This window comes from Lygodium microphyllum, chromosome 22, assembly GCF_053477565.2.
Source record: "Lygodium microphyllum isolate KBCC chromosome 22, Lygodium_microphyllum_v1.1.10, whole genome shotgun sequence".
Taxonomy (NCBI): domain Eukaryota; kingdom Viridiplantae; phylum Streptophyta; class Polypodiopsida; order Schizaeales; family Lygodiaceae; genus Lygodium; species Lygodium microphyllum.
In genome coordinates, this window is record NC_141156.1 from 19,645,931 (window position 1) to 19,673,412 (window position 27,482).

The window sequence follows — 27,482 nt, forward strand, 5'->3', positions numbered from 1 at the left end:
TCTTGTTGTGCATTGCACTTGTAATCGCTTTGATAGCGATTTCATCAAAGCTCAATGGAGTCTTGTGGAGCAAATGTGGAATGCAAAATGGAAGGATTGCCTAGGGCCAATAATTGGACATGCTTCAGATGGTGATAGTAGATGTCGCAAGCTTATGCTTGAAGACTATTTAGGAAAAAGTGATAGAAAGTTTGGTATCAAATGGGATGGATGGAAACTCAAAGGCAGAATCATAGGAGACAATGTGTATGGACTACATGATCAAGATTTTGTGCATTGTGGAAAGAAGCTTGTGAACCCTCTTGATAGTCCTATTCGACAACTAGCGATTGGACAAGTTTGGATTACACTCAATCATGTTGCTTTGGTCTATAATCATTTCTCTATCGATCAACACAAGTTACGAGAAGAAGATATACAACGAAACGATCGGCAAAATTGGAGAGCAGCCCAAGTGATTGTCTCTAGACAAGTTCAAAAATGTATGATAGAAATGCAAAAAAAAGAGAGGAGCATGCAAGGGACTGGGGCATATTTGCAGGTTGTTGCTGATTATATAGACATTTTTTTGTCTCCACATTTAGACTTGAGAGAGCGTGTGGTGCTTGCTAGTAAAGTGGTCTTCTTCTTCAAGTTGTGGAGATTATGGATTCATCATCATTCTACATACACTCTTAAGAAAAACTTCATTAGCAAAGAGGCTTACACAGATACCCAGCTTTCTTGTCATTTTGTGGTTCTACTTATAAAGATGTTTCGGGATTTCTTCCCAAATCTCAAGTGTCCTTTACATCTCACAGGATCGGATGCAGCAGAAATTTATTTCAGCAAGATTGGAGGTATGGTTGGGCAAGAAAGAGCATTTGATTTTGGAGATGTTTTGCATTGTGTTGGAAGCTTGAACAAGATTACCGTGCATGAATGTAAATCAAATGGGGTGACTTTTTCAAGGGCACATAAGAAACAAGAACACATATGGAAGGATTTGAACAAGCATGAAGGCATTTTGGAAGCAGATCTTGGGAATTACGAGAGTGTTTCCTCTGATGAAAAGTTGATAGATGCATTGAAAGAGGGATTGAAGCGGGCACAAGATCTTTGTGAGTCATTGGGGATCAAACCTAGCACAATCAAAGGAGTTGAATGGTGGACAGAGCCTTGGATAGATACACAATCAATGTGGTCAAAGATAGATGCTGAAATGGGTGACGTCGATGAGCACGATGACTTTGTGGAGCCTTGCGGTGAAGATAGGCCCATTGAAGGCAGCGACGGAGATGACGAGGTCATTGCTCTGAGTGAGATTCGACATGAGGTGGATGGGATTCTAGATGAGGCAAGCATTGAGGATGAAAACAAGACTATCTCGCCCGTGGTGGAGGTTGACAAGAAATTCATCTTCAAATCTACTTTCGTGAGTCAACTCAATGGAAACTCAACACTATCAAAAGATAGGTTGACAAGGGTAAGACAAGGAGTGTATTTCAGCAATGAAGGAAAATTAGCATCAACAACCAATGGAAATTTCTTTGGAATAGGGTCAGATTGTGCTGTTTATTTCTACGATGACACATGTGGAAACAGAGACACAAATTTCAAGAGAAATGGAAAAGCCACAAAATTGAAGAAGATGCAAACTCTTCATAGTGCATGGTATCTTGGAAGAGTCCAAAAGATGCGAAAGAAGGTAGGTGGCAGGTATGTAGATTACAAGCGAGGTCTTGACTTGGTAGATCGACCACAAGGGATGGAGGTTCAGCTTGGTTGGTATCAGAAGGTGAAAGGACACCATACATACTCTTATGATGTGACAGACTTAAACATGGTTGATATTGAGTCAATTATTGCATTGGCACATTTAACATACAATGAGGCTACTGATAGATATGTTCTTGATCAAAATGACTATCGAATCTTTAACGATTTCTTGAAGTCTGCTGGTTAGATGTTTATTTAAATCATGTAAGTATGGAACCATTTGGTTGTAATTTGTGTTTTAGTCATGTTATAACATAGGTGACCTTATTCTTTCCATTTTCATATGATTGCAGGCAACGAATCCTCCACCTTGCAAAGTGGGGAGGAGTTGGAATGACATGAGTTGGATTTTTGTGGGACTGAAGTGTTTTTTGGGAAGGAGTTGGAATGACATAAGCTGAATTTTTGTGGGACTCAAGTGTTTTTTGTGGGATTGAAGTGTTTTTTTGTGGAATGACATGAGCTGAATGACATCCACTATATGTTTTTTGGGAGAGCAGGTAAATTCCAACCATTGTCTCTTGGAAGAACGGGGTTTATCTCGTATAGTACTCTAGTTTTATAGTAGCCCAAATTCAGATTAGTTTCACGTAGCAATTGATTGTGTTATTGATATTTGCAGTACAGGTTCGTAGCAGCATGTATTAAGGCCTTTAACGATTAAGGCCTTCGACGGTTGAATTCATGGGCATGTACATAATATTTTGCTAGCAGCTCTCAAGGACCTTTTGGTTTGGCCAAGTCGGGCAGTTATACCAGTCTTTCCAGGTGATTACAGGTATAAATGAATTACCCTCCTTCTTAAGTGAGTTGTATAGGCTAATATCTGTCAAATGCTTCTCTCCAGTATGCAAGAATATCTAAGAGGACAACATGGTGAAGGTTCCTATCAGTTGTTTTGTTCAATTGTTGATTTAGCATGTCAGTAACTAATTTTTGTGTTGAGTCATCTCTAAAAAGTATTTTTGACAGTGATCCGGAAGCAAGCTATATGGGCCATCTCTATGTTCAGCTAGTTGAAGCAAGAAATCTGGCGAATTCACTGGAAGATTCGACCCCTATGTGATCTAGCAGTTGTTTGCAAGTCACTGTGAAATTTTATATCACTATCAAGGTCTCCTTTTGTAACACAAGAGCAGGTGGTTGGTTTTTTTTCAGAGCTGGGCTGGCTGTGCAGCAGCCTGAGTATGAAACAGGAGTGGCTTTCAGTGGACAACATTGACAGGCGGAGCAACCTTTCTGTGCAGGAGTTTATCACAAACTATGAAGAACCGAATGAGCTAGTAATCATAACAGATGCATTATGTAAGTGGCCAGCCTTGATGAACTGGAACAAGGAGTATCTAGTGAGAGCAGCTATTTGAATCAGCCCAAGTTTACAGCTGCTTTTTTCCTATTTATTCTTGCAGTGTAGCCTGCAATTGGTTCTATGAGCTCACCGCACGAGAGGAGAGGGCGTCTGACAGATTGGCAATCCTGCATGGCTTGCCGAAGTTACAGAGTAAGCTGCCAAATCCAACCAAAGAGGCTGATGGAGGAGTATCTTGGAGTCCCTCACAAGTGCATGATAACTGTGATACAAGAGGGGGTTGTTCTGCTATAAATGAAGCTGTAGTTTCACAATGTACAAGCCCAATGCCACTGCCTGATGAGCTTGCAGCAGTAAGCCCAATGAGACCGCCGCAAGGGTACCCAAGCAAAGGTCTTTCACAAAGAGCTTCTCCTAGAAGGTGGTCTGCCTCTCCTTTAAAAAAGGTTCAAGTTGGTCGATTTGGGAGCCGGCGGGCCGGGTCGGTCGTGATTCGCAGTATCAATTACTTTTCTGAACGCCAGAGTAAAGAGAGACACCATGTTATGGACACCAGTAGCAGCAGCGATGGTGAAGAAAAGGCTAAGAGCTGTACTCTAGATGAGCCAAACTAAGACTGATGGAGGAAACTCTAGAGCGTAGAAAAGCGGAGATGGATGCCCAAACAGCCAAGCTCAATGACAAAGCTCATGCCAAGGCTCGTGCTGCCAAGCTGCTTGCCCTTTAGGCCAACTTGAGGGATATGCAAAGACTCCAGGTAAAGATCTGGCTGAATTTGTTTTGGCATGAGATTTTGTCCATAGATTCTAATGTGTTATGAATATTTGACATCTGTTGGCAGGAGGATGGAATGGTTGGGCATGGCAATCTTCAACCATTGTTGACAAAGGATTACTCGAGGTCTGATAGTAGTCCTCCCTCTCCTCCCTTAACACCCCGAGTGGTGAAAGAGCAGGCATTGACACCAAAAGCTCATAGGGCAAAGAAGGCGGTGTATGCATCTCAAAAGAACTCAAGCACTCCTGGGAGCTCCAGACGAATAGTTTCCATCTCCCCTAAAACCACTCCTTGAGGAACTCTGGGGTAAGCCATTGGTCCAGAGGACCCCTAGTTCCTCAAATGCCCCTGAGAACTCTCTTTCCTCCTTGGTTCCTTGCTTTTCAGACCCGAAGAATGAAAACATGAAACCATCTCCAGGGAAGTTGTCGGGCTCTGCGATAGTGCTTTCCAAGGATGCTGGGATTCCTGCTCAGCATCCAGGAGCAAGCAAGGCTTTACAATCAGGACCAAATGGCAGTGTACCCAAAAGAAGTTCAAGGGTAGAGAAGAAGACCCGACCAAGGCAAACCAGGCAGAGTTTTGTGACAGGTGAATTAACAGATCCATCTCCTATGCCTGAAGGGGAGGTCTCCCTCTCCCTCTTGAGCACTGAAACTGACATAAAAGTGGAGGCTCCTATCATGAGCAAGATAAGGCAAAGTTCTGTTGCTCCTATTCAGGAAATGAAGCCCTTTTTGCGCAAAGGGTCTGGCATTGGACCTGGTGCTGGGCCAGGGATTGCAAAACTGAAGGCCGAAGCAGTGAAGAGTTCTGACGAAGATGTCCCAGGAACTCCTACAAGAATTTCTGATGAAGAGGCTCATGCATCTGCAAGGAGCGTCATGGACACCAGCGATGGGGAATGCATTCCTGTGGAAGCCCCAGTTGCAGATGCTTCCTTATCTTCTTACAAGGAGGAGGAGAAAGGGAAAGCACAGACTCTAGAGCTGTCAGATGTTGATGTAACTCATAACTCAGATGGTGGCTTCTTTGCTGTATGCGAAGATGCCAAGGCTACTGAACTTTTGAAGGATGATAAATTGCCACACGTTGAGAGGGGTTGTCACATTGTTTCATTTCCCATGGAATTGGGCACTAATGAACGTCACGATAGTAAGTTTGCATCTGAGCCAGACTCTGTACCTCACACACCTTGGGATGAAGCAGCTGGAAAGGGAGTGCCAAGTGCTACTTTGTCTCAACTTCTCTCTGAGAGTACTGGCCAGGTGGTGCATATTGCATCCTCAGCAAGTGGTTCTGCGTCATTTCGTGCTAATCTAGCAAGTGGAGAGCAATATGCGCCCAGAGTCTCTCCTATGAAAGCTGCCTCTCCGGCTAGCTCAAGTTTGAAGCGTCTAGGCGCTATCATTCCTGACTACTTCAGTCCCTCTGCTGCTACCCTTGTGGAGTCCCCAGTTGGAAGTCTTGCTTCTCGGGATTCTTCTGGAGTTCAGTATTCTTCTGATACGGATCTCACTCACTCACAAAAGAAGTTGGGCTCCTCTCAAAAGTCTATAGTAGTGATCGTTCCACCCAAAGAACCTGCAAGAGGTTTCAAGCGCTTGCTGAAGTTCGGTCGAAAAAGTCGCGAAACACCAGATATCATTGTGAGGGATGGTGTATCTGCATCTACCCCTTCAGAAGGTGACGACGAACTCGAAGAGGTCAACAAGGAAGCAAATAAGCACTCCTCTAATATAATACTCCAAAAACTGAAGCTTCAAGAGAGGCTTATAAAAGATTATGGTAGTGGTAGTCATGCCAGTAACACAGACACAGGACCAGGTAAGCTCTATTGTTCACTTTACTGTTTGTATTATGTATTTCTTTGGTACAAAAGTTTCACAAGAATAAGTGGAGCCTAAGTGAAGGAGGTCAGTGGCAGTTATATTTTAGATTCCATCTTATCTTTTTCATTTTTTTAAAATGCAGACCTATCTGTACAAAGCTCCATTGTTCCATCTAATTTTAAGCTTCAATATGATCATGCTCATGGGAGTACAAAGCTCAAAGGTAGCTTCTTTTGTTGATTTGCATTGATAGCTTTCCACTAGACGAAAGTTGTGTAGCTGAACATATTTCTTTTTATACCTGTTACAGCACCATGATCATTCTTTTCTTTGTCGACTTTTCGTTGCTGTAAACTTGGGCTGATTCATGATGAACATAGACTTGATATTTTTTACACTGTTGAGCAGGAGCAATCTTCTCAATGTATTAGACTTTCTGAAGCGGCCAAATTCTGCTCAACTGGTATCAGGCACAAGAGACCGTGTAAATTTGCATGACAAGTTCAAGAGCTTGTATGTCCAGATGTTTCCTGGTTCTATTGAAGAACTGGAGAGTAAAGCTGCAGCAAAAGCTAAGCAAAGAAATGCTGGCTCATTTTGGGACACAGTGATGGATGCCAAAGTTGGCAGCTTCAAATTTGGTTTCTGAAATGCAATTTTTTAGTGACCGCTATGTTTAGGCAGGTAATACTCTCTACAATCTTCCTAGTGCATGGTGAGAAAACTAACATATTTGCCTTGAGTTGTATCATGTGATACCTTATTAGGTTCGTTGGCATGCAAAGTCAACTTTGTACCGATTATCCCATTTGCCTGCTGGTGGCATAAAAAAGTTCTCTTTGGTGCTCAAATCATATGCAAGGAAATATATTGAAGTCAAAAATTTATATTTAGCAGCCTCATTGTCTTCATGTCTTTGCCATGTAGTAGCGTATTATTTTTGTAGCTTCATACCCTAAATGCTGAGGGTGGTTGAGATGTGACCAAAATGTCAGTGTTGATACACTCGTCATTTTCTTAATGTTGGCCTCTACTTTGTGTCTCATAAGAACAGGAAGAACTTTTTGCAATCTGAGTAGGGACTCCTGCTTTTTCGAGCTCTTGGCATCAAGGGTTGAACTATGGAGTGATCTCACAAGGACACACTTGCCTCTCTTCTCTATATGGAATGTTGCGCTTTCTTTATTATTATTTTTTTACTCCATGGCATGCCCAATGCAAAGGGCTGATGTGTTTCACCGCACTACGTTTTACAAGATGGACAGTTGCTTCTTATTGCTGTATTGGCCCTAATAGCATGGATTTCAACCTGCATAGGTGTTTTTCTTTGTCCTAATGAAGGTTCTCAGTCAAGGTTGGAAAGCCACTCTCTAGTTGCAGTATCAAATACATTTGACAAAGATCTGCAATCAGACGAGCCAGTTTTTTAGATTACTTTTGAACCGAGTGCTTTCAAGTGCCACATACGATGTTAAGGAAACTTTTCACATAAAATGTCTTCTCCATCCAGTGCCTCAAGTGAATGGGCCTGGACGATTCAGCAAAAGCCTCGACACATGTCCCATGGACAAGAATGGTCTTTCTCTAAATACCTAGCTAAGTGTCGTTGGAGGGTCCTTCGCTAGAAAATGTCTCTATGGGTTGCATTTAAAGGCTGTGTTAGCTTGGAACTAAGTGCTAGAAGTGGGCCTGAATGATTATTGCAGCTCTGACAATGTCTATCTTAGTACCCAAATGTGCTAGATTGTCACACCTAGCATAGTTCTGTTTTAAGAATTTATCAAAGCAAGGTCTTAGTGCCCAAGTGTGCCAGATTGTCACCTAGAATACGTCTATTTTAAGACTTTATTAAAGCAAAGTCTAGACTCATGCAAGCCCTATGCAGTCTGGCATTATGAAGTTGTGTAGCAGAAATGTTGAGAGTAGACCTGTTTTTCTGTTACTAAGCTATCAAAAAAAAATTTGGCGTCTTCCATCTTTCTACTAATTGACAGTTTTGTGGATAGAAACATTTGTGTAGCCGAATAGCATAATATTTAATTGTGGAAGGAGTGGTTGCACACATGGTCATAAGCCATAGTTGCCATGGTTTGAAAGCCTATGAGCCATGCGAATATGTGCGAAATAGAGTCATAAAATGATACTCTTACAAGGTTATCACACCAAATCAATATGGTGAAGCATGCAATACTGTCATTCTTTATTTATCTCTTCAAGTAAGCCTATTTGTGACTTCTGAGGGGTGTACCTATGGTTGAAGCTTGGCTCACCCAATGGTTCATGAAAGATTGGGTGGTTCAAGCAGTTAGGGTGTTCTTTTGTAATCCTCTCAAAGTCATGCCAATTTTGTCTTTTATGGATTGGAGAATATACTAGAAATAAAAAGATTGGATGGGTCTAGCAGACCTATTCTCAAGGAAATATTCTCTCCTTAAGTGCAGCTACTATTGTCCATCTATTCTTTGTCCCATTCTATTAGATGGGATGGCTATAATATACCTCTGCATGTGGTTCCAATTTTGACAACTACGCTCTTTTCTTTTTGTTTTCAGTTGTTTCCCACTTCAAAAGGGCATATGGTAGTGGTGGATCCTCATAGACATCTCTCAATTTTGTAGGTCTTACAAAGGCTGGTGCAATTGAGGCTATTAATACTTTTTTAACCCTTTATTCTTCCCAACTCCACCATCTAGTTGTATTTTGATACTCGTCGTTGATTCTTCAAGCAAGAGTATAATTGCATATCTAACACGTGTATTTTTTTGCATATTCATTGGGCATTTTGCTTTCTCAATCTAGAAACTCATTGAACACTTCTCTTCATAGTTAGGGACTTCTCTTCATCGGGTCTGGCAATCCACTCTTGCGTAGTACCAAAGATCTTGTAATGTAAATTATACAGGGAGGGGGGGGAGAAATGCATAAGCTTAAAATTTTAAAATTACAGGAGGGTTATTATAATATACCACAAAGATAACAGGAGGTATATATTAAATAGGGCAAAAAAGGTTACAGAGGGGTTTTAAAATATGCCTTTGCACGCACGTGATATCCATGATTTTGTAAGGTGGACCCCCCGGGGTTGGCAAGAGAGTCATCCAGAGACTGAAGCCTTCTGTTAACCCTCTGTGGAGCACTAACAACATAGTGGAACCAACCCCCTGATGAATGACACAATAAAGAGGCAAGTGTTAGAACGAGTCCAGAGGTACGTGAGAAGAGAGAAAGCAAGAATCAAGGCTGAGAATGAGCTCGCAGCAGAAGCCGCCTTTGACGCCCTTGCGGAACTCTTTACAGAAGTCCCAATGGCACATCAAGCCCTTCCTCCTCCTGTTGGAGGTCCACTTCCAAGCCAAATCCGTCCTGGAAATATTGATGGCAGGCTAGCGAATGTAGTCCCATTGCCAATTCTTAAGGGAGAGTACAATGAAGACCCCGACCTTCATGTAGCAGAGTTTATGGTAGCGTGTGTGGCTAACAATGCCAGAACCCCTGAGCATTGGTTAGCAATATTCCCCGCCACTTTCAAGGGCGCGACGTTTCAGTGGTATGAGAGACAAGCAGCAGGAACCTTTAGCACATGGGACGACCTGAAGTTGGCCTTCCTCACTAAATTCAGGCGTGAAGGTTTTGAAGAGCGGATGCGAGAGGAATTTATGAACCTAAGTCAGTCTTCTGGAGAAAGAGTGGAAGCTTATGTCTCACGAATGGAATCCATCCTGAAGAGATGGACTAACCATAATCTAGATGATGGCATTCAGAAGGGAGTGTTTCTCAGAGGATTACAACTAGAAGTCCGTAAGTTTGTGGAGTTGCAAAGACCAGCCACCCTGCAAGCTGCAACAGAAGGTGCAAGACTGTACGATGAAGTGGAAGCTAGATTAGCGATGAATACAGGAAGAGGAGTCCTACCTCCTCTGCTGCCAGGAATGATGTATCCACCAAATGCAGTTCCAGGGACTGTTCCCTACCCTTACCAATAGATGCCCCCAGTATCACAGTACAGTGCACCAAATCCACAGTGGCCACAATCCATGCCTCAAATTGTGGTTCAACCACAACAACAATGGTCCCAACCAATTTCCTCAATGCCAAATCAGCAGCAACAGTGGAACCCTACCAACTGGAGCCAACAACCAACAGTTTAAACAGGAGCTCTGAATCAGAACCAGAGCAGAGATCCCTCTGCACCAACCCAACCGGTTTATGCAGTGATTACAGAGACTCCTCAAAACCCTCCTGCTAGTACCTTCGAAGGAGAAAGCTTGAAGGATTACTTATCCAACTCAGTTGCAAACATAAAAAAGGAGTTGATGGATGTAATTACAGAGCAGCTACAGACGCAGAAAGTGAATACCGCTAGCATATCCAACATTGCAGGAGCAGGAAGAGATGTGATGCGATCAAATACTTGGTGTGGTAAGTGTCATCAAGCAGGCCATTTAGCCACTGAATGTACACGAAAACCAACTATTCCTAGGACCTTCTGTTCCTACTGTTTGCGGAAGAACCATACAGAGGACATTTGCTCTCTGAAAGAGATGCATGATAGGAGAAGGAAGGAAGAAGATGCAAGATTCAACTTGTTGGAATCCAAAATGACAACACAGGATATTGGACCCAAGCCCAGAGAGTTTGGCCCTAATTTCGGACCCAGAAGATTTCCCTCTCAAAGTTACAGAGGAAGACAGTTTGGTGGTGGTCAGAGATCAGAAGTGGAGTGTTATAGATGTGGAGAAAAGGGACACATTTCACCAAATTGTCCAAATCCTAGAAGGTCAGTAGATTACAAGCCCTTATGCAGTCGATGCAAAGGAGAAGGCCACACTGCAAAAGACTGTCCAAGCCCAGCCCCAGTGAAAAACAGTGCTATTGATAGTCCAGCCAAGGCTCAAGAGCCTACCTCCAATTTAGTGGAATTGGAAGTTGCTCCCATCAATCGTGCAAAGCAGAAAGAACCACCTATCCAGAAAGAAAATAACCCTCCAGCCAGAACAGTGAAGTTCAATCTTCCACCAGAAGAACAGAACAGAACAGAGCTTGACAGTGTCGTACAGAGCCCTACAGTGCCACAGAGAGTTACAGAGACAGGACCAGAGGTCCAGGAGACAGAAGAGGAGGAAGTGCCACAAGTGGCAAAAGACGTTTCCATGATGCCTCTGTTGGAAGAAAGAGGAAAAATGAAAATGGGTGTTGCCCCATTCCCTAACCGATTAGAAAAGCCTGTGGATCCTATTAAGGAATACGATCTAGTCAAAGATCTAGATACCTTTAAACCAAACCTTACATTCCGACAATTATTGATGTTGTCTCCCAGTTGCCGAAAAAGGTTCAAAAGTATATTGACAAGAAGAGGTGGCTTAAGGATTGCTCCTCAACAGCAACAAAGTCCAACAAGGCTCCAGAGCCTGTAAAAGAAGTGGATGTAGCTAACGCCTTCCTAGATCCGGGTACTCCAGAGACTGGTGTGTGGATAGAAGGATGTTTTATTGCAAATGCACTGATTATGACGGATGTGACAATGAAGGATCTAGGCCTACAAGGTGTGCAACCCACCCAATGGCTCATCAGACTAGCGGATCAGAGCAGAATCAAGCCTTTGGGCATTCTCCCATATGTGAAGACTACATTGGCTGGAAAAGATTATTGGCTAACCTATCTGGTGGTGAAGCCAAATTCTTATGGTACATCCTACCCTCTGTTATTGGGCAGACCATGGCTTTTTGAAGCCCGAGCAAGGACGGATTGGTTCAAAGGAACCTTGACCTTGGGTAGAGGACCCAATAAAGTGGTGCTGAAACTGTATGGTTCTCAAAAAGGACATGGATCCACCTCCTTGGAATTATCTTCTGACTCCCCTAATGAGGCTACAGATGGAACATCAGCAAACGAAGATGCTGTCAAATAGATCCTTCCTAAGAAAACAGTGGCATGTTCCTTAATAGTGGATACTGTAAGCCGACTTCCAAAAGATGCAAAGCCATTATCAATGGGTGAATACTTCCTGCCTGAACTAGGAATGACTTCTGAAATCACTTCTGACAGTGAGATAGAAGCATGGATGTACTGCTCTCCCTGTTACATGGCCATAGCAGAGACAGAGACAGAGGCAGAAGAGGAAACAAAGAATATGTTCTTCTGTTACAGAGCGCCTACAGAGACAGAAGCAGAGATAGAAGCAGAAACAGAAGCAGAGACAGAGACAGAAGAGGATGAATATGATATTGACGATGAAGGTTATGAAAGGGAGCCAGAAGAATCTAGTCCATGTGAAGATGATATATTTGAAGAAGAAGTTCTAGAAGCATCAGAAGCAAACGAGCTCATGCTATGGGACAGAATGGTGATGGTACCATTTGGTCTGGTAAATGGATCTTCTCATATGCAAAATTCTTATAAGAAATGTATTAAGAAGAACAAGCCGGCTTTCAACAGTGGCTCATGCCATCCTCGCCCATCCTCACCAAAGAATGATGACGATGATGCACCGTGCCAACAAGCACCAATCCCACCAACCCAACAAGCATCAGAGGGTCCCTGTTATGTGACGTTCCTGGATGTGTCATCTTCAGAAGAGGAGTCTTCAAACCAAGAGGTAATTAATTTTGAAACCAAACCCGAAACGGCTCTAATCCCATTCCAACATCTCAAGGAGAAAATTAATTCTCCACCAAAAGAGAAGTTGGTTCTAGTGGGACATCAGAAGAGGACACCACTCCCTTGAAGGAGTCGGATCTGTACCCAGAAGCAGTCCGTGGGACCTTCATCCGTGAAGTAGAAGGTGAAAGGCAGTTAACCTTTGTGGATGCAGATGGCACTGAACGCCACTTGAAGGTGGGTAGCAGCCTTCCAGAAGAGGAGTTATCAACCTTGTACAACTTGTTGAAAGAAAATTTGGACATGTTTGTGTGGTCCTACAAAGACCTAAAGGGGATTGATCCCACAATATGTCAACATCATATTGACTTGGAGCCTGATGCCAAGCCAGTACGGCAACGACAGAGGCGAATGAACCCGAATTATTTCACATTGGTGAAAGCGGAGCTGCTGAAGCTTCTGGAAGCCGAGTTTATCTATCCAGTGGCAAATAGTGAATGGGTTTCACCCATCGTGGTTGTACCCAATAAGAATGGCAAATTGCGAATATGTGTGGATTTTTGAAAGCTTAATTCCAAGACGAAGAAGGATCACTTTCCTATCCCTTTCACAGACCAACAGTTGGACACAGTGGCAGGACATGAGCTTTATTCCCTTCTGGATGGATTCAACAGATACAACCAAGTCCAAATCGCAGAAGAAGACCAATCCAAAACAACCTTCACCACAGAATGGGGGACCTACGCTTACCGAGTGATGCCATTTGGACTCTACAATGCCCTTGCTACTTTCCAGCGAGTCATGATGGCCACATTTCAAAATCATCTGCACGATTTCATTGAGGTATATTTGGATGACTTCTGTGTCTATAGTTTGATCCGTGAACACTGGGAACACCTGGAACAATGCTTTGACCGATGTCGGGAGTATGGGATTTCCCTCAACCCCGACAAATGCATCTTTGGGGTCTCTTCTGGAGTCCTGTTGGGCCACATTGTCTCTGCACAAGGGATATCAACAGACCCTACAAAGATCGAAAAGATTGCAGCTTTGACCACACCCACCAACCTCAAACAGTTGAGGGGATTTCTAGGCCATGTGGGTTACTACAGAAGGTTCATAGCCCATTTTGCAACAAAGGCAACCTCCTTGCACAAGCTTCTGAGGAAAGATGCAGAGTTTACTTGGACGGAAGAATGTGACAAGGCCTTCCACACTCTGAAGCAGTGTCTGATTGAGGCACCCATTCTGCAACCTCCTGATTGGACGAAAGAGTTCCATGTACACACACTGATGCATCAATTGAAGGCTTAGGTGCTGTCCTTTGCCAGAAGGGCTCCTCGAAGCTGGATCAACCGATCTATTATGCAAGCCGAAAAGTCACTGATAGGGAATGGAACTATACAGTGACAGAGCTAGAGTGCTTGGCAATGGTGTTTGCCCTAGAGAAGTTTCGCCATTACCTCCTATCTACCCACTTTAAATTTTATGTGAATCATGAGGCCCTATCCTTCCTAATGAACAAAGCAGATGTGAAAGGACGAATGATGAGATGGCTCCTTTTATTCCAGGAGTTCGACTTTGAGGTGATTACTAAGCCTGGTCGTTCCCATGTTCTGGCTGATCATTTGTCGCATATCCCACAAACTGCAGATGAGGAGCAGGATGACCCAGACCTCCCTGATGCTTCCCTATTCCTGGTAGAAACTGTAACTCCCTGGTATGCAGACATTGCCAATCTGCTGGCAACCCAACAGTACCCTCCTGGTATCTCTAGTCGGGAAAGGAAGAAGCTCATGTTAGAATCAGCCCCCTACACATGCTAGGCGGTGCACTGTACAAGAAAGGCAAAGATAAAGTGCTCAGAAGATGTGTTGCAGGAAATGAGATTGGGATTGTTCTGAAGGCTTGCCATGACGAGCCATGTGGAGGCCACTTTGCAGGAGAAGCTACAGCCAGGAAGGCTCTGCTAGCCGGTTATTGGTGGCCTACCATTCACAAGGATGCCTATGATTACTATAAAAGATGTGATGCTTGTCAAAGAATGGGGAAACCCACCAAGACAAGTGCCATGCCACTGCAACCTATCCTTCCTTTGAAGCCTTTTGAGAAGTGGGGCATCGACTTCGTAGATCTGATTGATCCTCCTACCAGAAGGAAACAGAACCGATACATCCTCGTATGTACGGATTATGTCACAAAGTGGTGTGAAGCTAAAGCCCTAAAGCGGGACGATGGTAATAGCGTGACCCTGTTCATGTATGAGAATATCATCACCCATTTTGGCAGTCCCTTAGAGCTGGTAAGTGACAGAGGCACTCATTTCCTCAACAAAGTCATGGAAGAGTTGACAGAGTTGTATAAGATCCGCCATCGCAAGTCCACTCCTTATTACCCCAGAGCCAACGGCCAAGTCGAAGTCACCAATCGCATCCTCTGCTCGATTCTGACATGAACGATTGCCGCACGTCGTTGTGATTGGGATGATCGACTTATAGAGGCCCTCAAGGCGTACAGAACCTCCCATAAAGCAGCAACAGGACAGACACCTTTCCAGCTGGTGTATGGTACAGAAGCTGTTTTTCCTGTTGAACTGGAATTACCCTCTTTGAGAGTGGCTATCAAAGAGCGTTTGGGAGACGATGATTCACTGCAACGCCGTCTCCTGCACTTGGAATGTTTGGACGAAATTCGTAGGTTGGCTTTATAGTGCATGGAAGCCACGCAAGCTCGACGTAAGGCTTACCATGATAGCTTCATCAAGCACAATGAGTTCAAAGAAGGTGATTTGGTCCTAGCCTATGATTCACGATTTGGCAAGTTTCTTGGCAAGCTCCAACAATGGTGGATGGGCCCATATACGGTACTTACCGTCAACCCTAATGGCTCTGTCCAAGTGCAGACCGTTGATGCCTCTGATGATCCCTTTCTGATCAATGGATATCGCCTGAAGAAGTACTTCCCTCCTTGGGGATCTTGACAATTACGGTCACTTGATCTTTTCCCTCATTGGTGCGGCACTGTACTTCTTATGATGCTACTTTTGATAGCCGTTCTTCAGTCACTCCTGATGAGATGGACGCAACCCTCTGTCCCCTCAAACCCCCCTTCCAGCCTTGATCTCTTATCTTCTATTTTCCACCAGCGACAGTGGTGAGGTTGGTTCTGACAAATGGTCTTTCTGCCATTCCCTTGCTTAATTCGAAAAAAAAACAAAGAAAAAAAAAAGGAAAAAAATATACATATCGGTCATGGGAGAAAAGGACTTAGGTCCCTGTCATGCCGACCTATTCTTCGAGAAAAGGTGGAAACACCCTCGGAAATAGGGAAAAACAAAAAAATATATTTTTTTTAAAAAAGAAAAAAAAGAAGACAAAAAAATAATAAGAAAAACAAATCTGTTATGAGAGAAAAGGAAGCAATTCCCTGTCATAGTAGGCCTCATTCCAAGAAAAGGTGGCACACACCCTTGGGTGGGAAGCTGGCTGTGGAAAAGGTGGCAACACCCAGCAGTCCAAAAAGTGGATTCATTGATTGATATCCCTAGGATCCAATTCCGAAGCTGCCTCCCTTGGTACGCTGTGTCCTGGGTCTCTCTACAGAGTGTCTACCTGTCCTCTTGCAGACAACATGTTCCTATCCAACACAACGTTCGATTTGATGGCTACCTCCCTGGTTACGCCTCTTCAACAACTGACGACGCGATCTTCATCGACAAACAATTGAGTGATGTGAGCTTTCATCCTAACCGGATGGGGACGTGAGTAGGGGTTGCCCTCTGTAACTTTCAACAATGAGTGGGACAGAGGATGGGCCGAGAGACCAGTCTTTTCCCCTCAAATCAAATGAGAGGTGAGAAGTGTGAATGCATTGTTGCACGCACGGGATGGGCCTCTCAATGCACAAAGCACGATTTGTTCTGTGCACTGCACTATAAGGCTCCCTTACCTTCCTTCTCGCACCGTATGCCGGCACAGGGCGGGATGCACAATTGCACCATCAAATGCGCACAAGGCATACAACCTTTGCACAAGTGACCGTGAGGATTACATCAATGGGTTTCAGGAAAAGGCTGCCCTCTTGTATCTATCAACAGAGCGTGAGACAGAGGGTGGGTTGAGTGTGACTGGAGTTTCTTTAATCAATTACCGAGAGGTGAGATTGAGGGACGTTACGACACTTGGAGTCAGGTATGTTCCTGTTTCCCTATGCACCCACGGGATGGGTCTTTGCCATCAACACAGGACACGTCACCATGTTCTGTACACTACACTGTAAGGCTCCCTTGCCTTCCTCCTTGCACTTATGCCAGACGGGTTGGACGCACTAATGCACCATCAACTGTGCACCCTGGCATACTCCCTCTGCACCATTCCTCTATTGATTCCTAAACCGGATACAAGATATGGGTTTTAATCATTCTTCCTCGAGTGATATTAGTCATGGGGTGAGTGACAGTTCTTTCATTTCATTTGAGTGACTGTGAGTTGAGTGCAATATCCCTCATTATCGACGAATTTCCTGCGATTCCTTCCATCAGCTACCTCCCTGGATGCTGCCACATGGTCCCTTCCATGACGGACGTGTGCTGAGAAGATGCCTTGGTACATCCAGAAGCCGACAACAACACAGGAAGTGCCATCGACAATTGACCTTGATCCTCAACACAATGGGCCAAGTTTTTCTAACCCTCCCACTTTGGTTTCTTCGTGACGGTCATGTTTTAAGTGTGGGGACATTAGCGGATGGTCTATGGCGTGGTCCTAGGTCCCTGTTGCTCGGTTAACCCTATCCGTTAAGGTCTTAAGTGTGGGGACGCGTCCTTGCGCGTCTACATTGCCTACCCTTCTGCATATGCCTCAACCTACTAATGCCTCTATGCCATGACTTGCTTTTACCCTAATGGGGTCCCTCCCCACCCAACCGTTCATTTTTCACCCACCCTTGGGGCTGTTCCCTTGAAGTTTTCCTTCATTCCCTGCTTTTGAGGTCCTGCCATGTGACTGCATTCTACGTTCACCGAAGTCCAAATCCAACCTCATAGCCCTGTTCCTCCCTCTGAATTGACCATTTTTCCTTTTTACCTACCCTTGTTCCGACGCACGATTTTCGAGTTATTAATTTTTGAAGCATTTTATGCAAATTAGCCGGTTTTCCATATGAACGCACTTTTCTTGCTTCGAAACCATGATCTGACATCATAGACCTGACAACCACTTTTCCCCTGACAATTTTCCTTTTTACTCCGATTCATTTTGATACACGGTTTGTCCATTATTAATTTTCCGATTTTTTATGACTTTTTCGTGTGTCTTTTTGACATTTTTCCATGTGAACCTGCCCTGTTTGCATCGGAATTCCAATTTGATTTGACCGCCGTGTCCCTTGTGTCTTCCCCCACCTTTTTCCTTTTTCCTCCCCCCTCTTTCGACTTTTGGATTTTTACTTATTAATTTTTCAGTGCGTTTTTTAGTGTATTTTTGGAGTTTTTCGCATGTGAACCCCTCCTACTTCCACCGGACCTGCGGTTTAACATGATAACCCTGTGCCACTCCTTCCTGTGGACATGTTTCCTTCTTACTGCATGTCATTCCGGCCAACGGTTCGGTCCGATATTAATTTCCGATCCCGTTTTTGGGTTTGTTTTTTGGGTTTTTTCCACGTGAACGTGTCTTATCTCAGTCGGAATTATGTTTTGATGTGATAGGATTGTCGGGCACGTCTTTTTGCACAGTTTTTCTTTTTTTTGCACCTCGTTCCGATGCACGGATCTTCCGATATTAATTTTTACTTGCATTTTTTGGTTCGTTTTTTGTGTTTTTTGCACGTGATCGCCCTTTACCCCCCTGGAACCTCCGTCATATATTTTCCTTGTCTTCCGCCTGCCGTCGTGCCCACTTTTTATTTTTACGTCCTTTCGTTTTGATGTTCGGATTGGGAGTTATTAATTTTTCTTTATTTTTATGTATTTTTACGCGCCCTGTCCCGCACGTGAACGCGCTTGTTTTCAATTTTATGCGTCTTAACACACCCTGACCGCGTCCGCGTGCCTCGTCCCCATATCCAAGCGTCCATTGAATCCCGTCACGGCAAACTTTTTTTACCCCGCCCCGCGCACGTGCACAGGACGGGGGTACGCGTCCCTCTTGGGCCCCTACCCACCCCATGACCCTTAGCCCTACCTTCTCCCATGGGCTCCCCTACCCCACGCCCCCCCCCCCCCCCCCCCTTGGGCACCCTTTTCCCCCCCACACCCTTCCCTATCCCCCTACCCTTACCCTTCTTTCCCCGACCCCTTCCCCCCCCCCCAACCGCCTCCCTCCCTCTCTCCCTTCCCTCTGCGTTCGTGCTCCCCCCCTCCATATCCTTCTTCTCCCGCCCTCCCTCTCCTTCTCTCTACCTCCTTCTTCCTCCCTGCCATATCCACCCCCCTCTCTACCTCTTTCCTTCTCCTCCCTCTCCTCCTTCCCTCCTCCTTCTCTCCTCCCTTCTCTCCTCCCTTCTCTCCTCCCTCTTCCCCGTCATTCTCCCTCCCCTCCTTCCCCTCCCTCTTCCCCTCGCTGCCCTCCAGTCCCGCCTCTGCCTCGTCCAAGCCCTGCCCCTGCTCGCCGCCGCGACCACCGTGCGCCCTCTCGCCATGGTCCCCGCCGCTGAGCCCTGTACTCGCCCTCCTGTGACGCCCTGTGCGCCCCTCCACCCGTGACACGCCGCCCCGTTGACCTCCAGGCCGCCCGCGGCCACGTCGTTCGCGGCCGCCCGAGACGCCCCTTCGCCGTTCTGCCATGCCGCCCCCAGGTCGCGACGCCCTCTGTCTCCAGTAGTCGCCCTGGACGTCCGCCGCCTCGCCCACGGCACCGTCAGCAGCCCGCCCCGCTCGTCGGAGCCTCCGCCCCGCTCGTCGCAGCCTTCGCCCCGCCCGTCAGCGCCTCGCCCACGTGCCCTCTGCAGTGCCTTCCTGCTCCACGTCACCCTCCTGTTCCAATTTCCCGCCTTCCTACCTCTTCAAACCTTTCCCACCACACCCATCAACCTTACTACCTATTTCCCACCCATTCCACCCTACACCCCCCACTAACCCCCCTTCCCACCCATTCCACCCTACCCCATTCACCCACCTAAGCCCCCCTTCCCCCCATTACCCACCCAACCTACCACCACCACCACCCCCACCAAAACACACATCCCCCCCCATTAACCCATCTCAGCCCCCCTTTCCCTCATTGTTCCACGAAACCCTCCCTTACCCCCACCCAAGCACACCCAACCACACATCCACCAACCCACCCCTCTGTAAGCCCCCAGTCACACCACCAAAACACACACTGAAACCCCCATCTAAGCCCCTTTTCCCCCTACAAACAGAACCGCAGAACCCCTTCCTAAGCCCCTGTCACACGCACTACGCAGCGCACCGTTCCCCTTCCTAAGCATTGTTCCCCCGTCGAACCCTTCCCCAGCCCCGGTTCATACCCAGTAGATAACCGCCGAAAACCCTTTATAAGCCCTTGCCACCCGCGCGAGTGGTTGATTGCGGTTATTCGTGATTGCTCATGTGCGGGTGCGGGAGCTCGTTAACTGGCTGTTCACACGCAGCTGCCACGTAGCTTATTTCTGGGTATTTCCCCAAATGTTTAATTCACACATCCGCAAACCCTTTTAAAATTAAAAAAAAACATTGACAAATACAAAAAAATCATTTAAAAACACTTACAATTCTGAAAAAATTCCAGAAAAATATAGAAAATTTCATTTTATTTCTGCAACTTATGCCCATGTTTTTCTAAACCTGTAAATTTCAAAAAAAACATTTCTACCCATTTTAAAATTCCAAAATCTTTTAAAAATACTTAAAATTTTAAAAAAAATCATTAAAAATACTTAAAATTTCCAAATTAATTTTTAAAAAAAATTTAACACTTCCCTTAATATTTTTATTTATTTTTGGCATATTTTTCTAAGCTGTCAAAATATTTCATTTCACACCTAAATTCCTTTAAAAAAAACAAATCAATAAAATAACACAAAACCTTTTTCATCCAACCTTAACTAAACATCTAAAAAAAAATCCAGATATTTTTGGATTGAGGAGAGCGCATTCTTTGCATTTCCATACACCCACTACCAGGTATTTCCCTTTTATTTGTTATGTTTTTAAAAAAAGCAAAAAAACAAAAGCTCCCCCAAAACCCACGGTTAATATAAAAATACAAAACCCAACCACGAAAAAACAAAACACACAAACAAACACCCAAATAATTCACATAAATGAAACCTACACACCACCATGGCACGCGCATTCGCGCTATATACACACATATATTATTTTTAATTATAATAAACCCGCCGTTCACTTAGCACGCACTATGTGCGCTAAAGAGGCACTTTAATTTTTAATTAAAATGAACCAGCCGTCACAAGAGCACGCGCTGGCAAAAAAGCGCTCCACATCACCTTAATTTGTAATCAATGAACTTGCATTTAGAGACCCAGTCTGGGTATCGAAGTCCGGGATTCGAATTAATGCACTGTTTTCACCTAATAATTGGTAATTAAATTTATAATAAGGAACCGCCGTTTTCTTGCTAAGGTTTATCACTTAATAAAAATTCACCTATTATTAATAATTTCTTAAAATCAACCTTTCATTAAATTACTTCCCCCTCACTGTACTTAATTCCCCTTTTTAATGAACCGGTTTCGTGGGATGGGTGTGCGCAGTCCTTGGAGTTATTTTCATAGTCAACCACTGGTTTATCAGCGATGTAGTCTTGCTATGTGTAGGCTGTGGTATTGTTTTGGTTTACTATCTTTGTTACGGTTACGGGTACGGTATACAGTTTTTTCTTTTATTGCCTGATACGGGGATTTGGGTGTTTGTATGTTGCATAGCATGAAGCTTTCGGTCGCATAAGTCTCAAGGTCATGTTGAATTTTTTTTCTAGGCTGTGGTTTGCTTGGGGATAGTTGGTCGAGTCACGTTTTATCGCTTTGGTTGTTCTCTTATCTTTGGTTTTTTGTCTGTTGCTTTGCAGGCATTCTCCTTGATTGTCTGTGTTTGTGGTGTGTGTGTAACCATCTGAATGGCGCCTTCTCATGCTCCTCCCCCTATCCAGTACGTCCCACTAGTCAGTAGGGATTACTCTTCCCTACTCACTTTTGAGCCTCTCACGAAGGCGGGACTTGCTGCTTTTGTGGCTACCTCTTTTCCATTGCTTCTAGAGGATCCGTCGTTATGTGATGAGTTTCTGGCCTCCTTATAGTGATGCATCTATATTTTTTTGACGTTGGAAGCCTTAATTATTCCATCCCTCTCTTGTTTACCTACAAGGGCCACTCTTTAGACTAGATGCTATAAGGGATCATGCTCATAGAAAAAAAAATAGATGTATTTATAAACTTTAAAAGAAACTCATGGGCATGTGAGTTTAGGGGTGCATCATGCTAGTTTGATCTAAATTCATGTGTATTTTGGGAAGAGAAATCATGATTTTAAATGTTCTTTAACACGTGATTGGACGGTGATTTTCACGTGATACTAAGTAGAAGTCTGAATGTACTTTAATTGCAATTTTCACATGCCATAAAACAAAAATATAAATGTAAAATTATATACAATGTATATAAGTTAAAAAACAAGGGATCTATTAGTTGTAAAATTTTGTTGGAGCCACATTCTAGCCACAATTTTGCAATCAATAACTCTCTAGTTTGTTTTGCCCTTTTTGCATGCACATTGACTATTTTTTATATGAATTAAATCCATATGGTACAATAAACTATAGCTACTCATATAGCATGACAAAAAAAAAACAATATGAATATAAAATAAGAATGAGAATGACAAAATAAAGTATTTGTAGCATTATAGTATGTAAATATTTGGAAGTGAATTTTTGGCTTACATATAAGATAGAAGAACTCAAAGTTGCCAAATTTTAGCTTGAATTACAAAAATTCCAAATTTTACCTTTGATTACAAAGTAAAAAGATTGCAACGTCCTAAGATAGAATGTTTCATCCACTATCCTTGTCAAATCCATTAGGCTCACTTGTTCTTGTGTTCTAGTCTCTCTCTTCATCATTGCCTTGTGCATACATAATTGAGAGTTCTTGCGTATTAATAGTAGGAAAAAATATACAATGCTTGAAATAAGAAAAACAAAGCTTAATGAGCCACTTTCTAACTTACCTATTCACATAACAAGCGATGAGAGAAACTTTGATGTAAAAGTCCAACCTACTTCCAAAAAAAGTTAGAATGTTAGCATAGATATCCATATTTGTGCTAGTATATGCATCAATATTTATTCACAAAAATATTGATTCACATAAATACCAACAAACATATGAATAGAAATGAAAATATTTTCCATTAAACATTCTAAATCCTACTATTATATTTTCTCCACTTTCATGCTTGATTTTTGAAACCTTTGAGCATGCATGTTAAATGAAAGTTTAAATCAATGGGGTTTTATTATTTCTTTTAAGTTTTGGTTTGGATTGAGAGAGAGAGAGAGAGATATGTGGGACATAGAGGATTGGTTGTATAGGTTGTACAAGCTCCACATCCAAACTTGAGATACGCCACTAGAGCCTCACATCCTCTTCATTGTTTTGATTCCTCTATGCATTATGTCATTGTAAGAGATTTTGGTGAGTCTCTAACTTATGAGGAGGCTATGTGTAGATGTGATAATAGCTCTTGGGAGAGGGCCATGTAGTTTGAAAATGACTCATTGTTGAAAAATCATACATGGGATTTGGTTCCTTTGCACAATGGAAAACATGCATTACCATGTAAGTGGGTATACAAGGTGAAGAGTACCCCTAGTCATGCTAAGCTAGCATATAAGGCCAAATTGATTGCTAAGGATTTTAAGTAGAAGAAGGAAATTGATTTTGATGAGACCTTCTCTCCCATGGTCAAGATGACTATCGTATGCTTGGTATTGGTATTGGGACTAAAAATGGCCCCGACACTAGCTCTATGGCTCTAGCCAGGTCTCCTATGCTTATCAAACCACCCTCATGGCCTCATAGTGCCATGAGAGTTTAGAGGCTATATAATAATCTAGCTAAATATAGTCCAATGATTTTTTTCCTTTCCAATTCCAATAGAGGGAGTATACCACACATACAAGTGACTAACATCTCATTACACACATATATAGAGTATCTCCCAACCGATCGATGTGGCTCCTACGGCTCTCCTACACCTTCGGGATTGGCCCTCAGATAGGCCATCTAAACATAAAATACAATTGTAACATTGTCCACTCTTTTGATAACGTGCTCCAGGAGATATTTTTGTTTCCTTACATAAGAGTCCCCAAAGAAAATCATACTATCCTATAGTAAAGGGATCCTCACACTCTTATCATTGGTCTCAACAGTTTTGGCAACCAATTGCAATGTATCCATGAGACTTCCTCTTTCTTGATACCATGTATAGGAATGCAAATGCAAGATGTAATGTCATATAGTGCTCAAAAAAATCAACCACAAATAAACTAATGTGTCATGTGAAAAATATTATTTCAATGATTTTCTTTCTAATGTATTGCATTATCACTTAGAAATAGCACTAGACTAATCTGTGCTATTGTCCCTTTCAACATGTTAAATGAATCATATATTCTTTATTTCAATGAATAAGCACTTACATTTTTGTATAAAATTCCTAACATTTCAACTTCTTTATGTATTCATTTAGTACGTAGGATGTTTTCTATGTTTCACAATATTTTTTCCATAAAAACACCCTCTAAATGCTCACTTTAACACAAAAATAGATGTAGATTAAGGCAAAAATCATGCTCTATAGCCATTATACACTCACATACCTTCCCCTAAATTTGAGTAATCTTTTCAATCCTTAAACTAATTTTCCATCAAAATTTTCATTTTTTATTAAAATTTTATTTTATTCTAGTATTATTTTTTTTTTTTGAAATTTATAAAGCTTATTTGAATTGTAATTTAGTATTACATTTAATATAACCACATAAGAACATCATTTGAATCATAAAAATCCGTGAAAGTATCATTTTTCTATTAAATCCTACATTACAAATTTTATGATTTTGATTTTGATTATATGAATTGCTAAAATTTACTGACTATTTTATGATTTCAAATATATACAAGTATATTCAATCATTTTTAATCATGTTCCATCATAAGAATAAAAGATTCATCATAAAATTTAATAAAACATTACAAGGGAATGGGGTAATAGCGACGGCCATTTGTGATGCAAAAAAGTGGTGTCACTAAAAGCGTCATTATATGCGTTGCTATTTGCGTCGCTAATTTTAATAGCGACGTATATAGTGATGCATATAGCGACGCCGATCTGGGGAAAAAGTTTCGAAAATTCGAGTGTAACATTTGCCGAGAAAACATTTGCGAGAAAGAATGAAAGAGAGAGCGAGAGAGCTTAAAGCTTTGAGAGAGAGAGAGAGAGAGAGAGAGAGAGAGAGAGAGAGAGAGAGAGAGAGAGAGCTCATCACCATTGTCACCGCCACCGCCGCTATACATGAAGAAGAAAGAGAAGTGTGCAATGGAGAAGGGAGGGAAGGTGCAAAGAGAAGGTACAAAGGGTTTCATCTTCAGGCCTTTGAGGTAGGTACATTGCCTCTTCTTGCTTTATTTTTGTGTTCTCTTGTTTTCTTTTTTTTGTTTTTCTTTGCAAAGAGATACATGGAAAGAGAGGGAGGGAGGAAAGAAGGGAGAAGAATGAAGGGAGAGAAAGAGAGAAAAAGGGAGAGAAAGGAAATAAAGAGGAAGAGGAAGAGAGAAATGAGAGATGAAGGCAGGGAGAGAGGATGAGTGAGAGAAACAACGAGAGAGAGAGGGGGGGAAAACAAAGAGAGAGGAAACAAAGAAAGGGAAATAGAGAGATAAAGAGAGGGGGAGAGATATAGAGAGAGGGAGAGGGGAGGGGGAGAGAAATAAAGAGAGGGAGAGGAAAGGAAGAGAGGAGGAGGACGTAGAAAAGAAGGGTGAGGTGAAGAGAGGAAGGAGAGTGAAAAGAAGAGAGAGAGAGAGAGGGAGAAAGAGAGATAGAGAGAAAAAATAGAGAGCAAGAGAGAGGGAGAGAGAAATAGGAAAACAATGAGAGAATGAGAGAGAAGGTTAATAAAGAAAAGTAAAGGGAGAGAGGGGGGAGAGAGATAAAGAGAGGTGGGGTGACATTTCTTTCAATATCTTTGTTTCTTAAGCTTTTTATTTTCTATCTTTGATTGTCTTTGCAATGAGATGAGTTGAGTGAGAGTGGGGAGGGAAGGAGGGAGAGAAATAGAGAGAAGAAGGGAGGGGAAGGAAGAGAGAGATGGAGAGAAATAAAAAACAGGAGAGAGAGAGAGGCTTCATAAAAATTTGTCAAAACCCGAGCATGGCATTTTACAAGTTTGTAAACAAGAGAGAGAGAGAGAGAGGCCGTCGCCATTGCCGCCATCCAAGAAGAGGGAGGAGACAAGTGTAAAGGAGAAGGAAGGAACTCTCGAAGGAGAAAAAAATGAGAGAAGTACGAAGGGATTCTTCTTCAAACTTTGAGGTAAGTGCATTATCTCTTCTCTCTTTGTTTTTCTCTTTTCTTTACTTCTCTCTTTAATTTTGCTGATGAAGAGTGTATTGAGAGAAGAAGTGAGAGAGATCAACATGTGCAAGAGAGAGAGAAAGAAAGAAAGAAAGAAAGTTATATTAACGTCTTCTAAAGACCAAAACTGGCCTATGAGACAAATTGTGATACAACTGATGAGGTCCAGCTATCCAAAATAAAAGTGCTGAATGAAAAGCTAAAAACTGAAAACCGAAAATACGGTGTTATAAGTGTGATAAGTGTCGTGTATGTATATGTGTGTATGTAGCTCTGGTACTCCAGATAATGGCTACAAAAGGGGAACAAATGTCGGCTGTGATAGGGGAACAACTGTCGGCTGTGATAAAGTGGGGTGATGTGTATATGTAACAAATGCAGGGAGATATACTATCCTGGGATGTAGTAGTAGTCGTCAAAGTCGCTAATAGCAGGTGATCCCTCCTGGATGCAGGATGTGGTACATCGGCGATGGAGAAAGAGCAAACTAGAGATCTGAGATCCAATGTGTCGAGTGTCGTCGGATCTCAGTCTGCTGTCGATGTAGATCAAGAATCCTCTGGATCTCCTGTCGCTGTGGCTGCAGGGTCCGAAACCCATGGATCCTTGTGCGGCGTCGGGTACGCTGGTCCTCAGCCTGCTGTAGTGTGAGCCCGGAGGTCTGGCTGGAGGCTGGTATAGTAGCTCTCACTCTGTCTATCTGAAAGAACTGTGTAATAGTCGTCTGGGTGGGCCCCTCTCTAACTGGGACCCGCTGTGTGCTCTCCTCTCTGATGTGCCATGCCTCTCCCAGAAAATAGCCAAATGATCTCTAATCCATATCAGTCATACATTTATGAAGTGAGCTGCTCAATGTGTATCTAGATCTCAACTCTGAGTATGCCAGGCATCTGAGAACAAAATGCTCCTCACTCTCCACCTCCGATCTGCAAAGGGGGCATATCCTCTCCTCCCGCGGGATGCCACTGGCTCTGCCACTCTCAATCATAAGCTGATGTGATGATACCCTGAGCTGTCCAATAAGAACTCTCAATCGATGTGGCATATAGATCTGCATATATCTCGGAATATCTATGAATCCCTGCTCTAATATCCTCAAGAACTGTGTATAATAATATGCCATCTTCGATGGTAGTGGCTGTGCAGGGCTGACCCATGTCCTCTGTATATAAATATGCCATATCTCTTGTCTGATGACTCTGTTCCTCTCAGAGAGAGAGAGAGGGTGTAAGTGGGAGCCTGAGTATCATATAGAAGAGGTGGGAGTCTATCAATGTCCAGCCCATGTTTGTCAAACCAAGCTCTAGTCTGTGCATACCATGATGTGGTATCCCCCGCTCGAGCCATCTCCTGAGATGCCATATATGCTCTATATGCAATGCGATCTCTGTCCATATCCTAAAATCTGTGTAGGAAGCAGACTGTCTGAAATTATGCCTCGACTAGCATGGGCGGTGTGGCAAGCTCTGCTCGCACAATGTCATGTGGGACTGGGGCCTTGCTGCGAATCAATCTAGATATCATGATCACCTGAGGTCTCTCCATCAATGTCCATACATAATCGGCAAGGCCTGGCCCCCATATAGTTGCTCCATACATCAGTGCT

General features: G+C 43.2%; 1 pseudogene; it reads left to right on the plus strand.

Annotated features, from left to right (window-relative positions):
- Positions 1-2,945: 2,945 nt before the first annotated feature.
- On the plus strand, positions 2,946-6,325 carry LOC148016935 (uncharacterized; annotated as a pseudogene).
- The last annotated feature ends 21,157 nt before the right edge of the window (positions 6,326-27,482 follow it).